Source organism: Myotis davidii, unplaced genomic scaffold (genome assembly GCF_000327345.1).
Source record: "Myotis davidii unplaced genomic scaffold, ASM32734v1 scaffold374, whole genome shotgun sequence".
NCBI lineage: Eukaryota > Metazoa > Chordata > Mammalia > Chiroptera > Vespertilionidae > Myotis > Myotis davidii.
This window is the reverse complement of record NW_006287082.1, coordinates 1,056,355-1,056,710: the sequence shown is the minus strand read 5'-3', so window position 1 is coordinate 1,056,710 and position 356 is coordinate 1,056,355.

Here is a 356-nt window from a genome sequence, read left to right as displayed (position 1 = left end):
TTTAATTCTCCAATATCTCATCTCTATGCTTAGCTCTATATCCTGCCGGTCAACCAATCCTATTCCATCCTTATGCACATTTATAAGGCCTCAACAAGCATGTATGTGAAAGAATACACACATGCATGCAATCTTGAATTCTCATAATTCACACAAAAAAAAAACAAAGAAATCAAGTAAGGCAACTGGGTCCTGAAAAACTGAATGGGAACATAAATGGGAAATGATGAAACAGTTTCTGTGCCAGAGTCTTCGTTTCTTATTTGCTATCGTCTTCTGAGCTTATTCGATTGCTTATAGCAATTGCAATGTTGCCCTTGTAATCATATTGGGATATTGCAAGTCTTGAATGAATA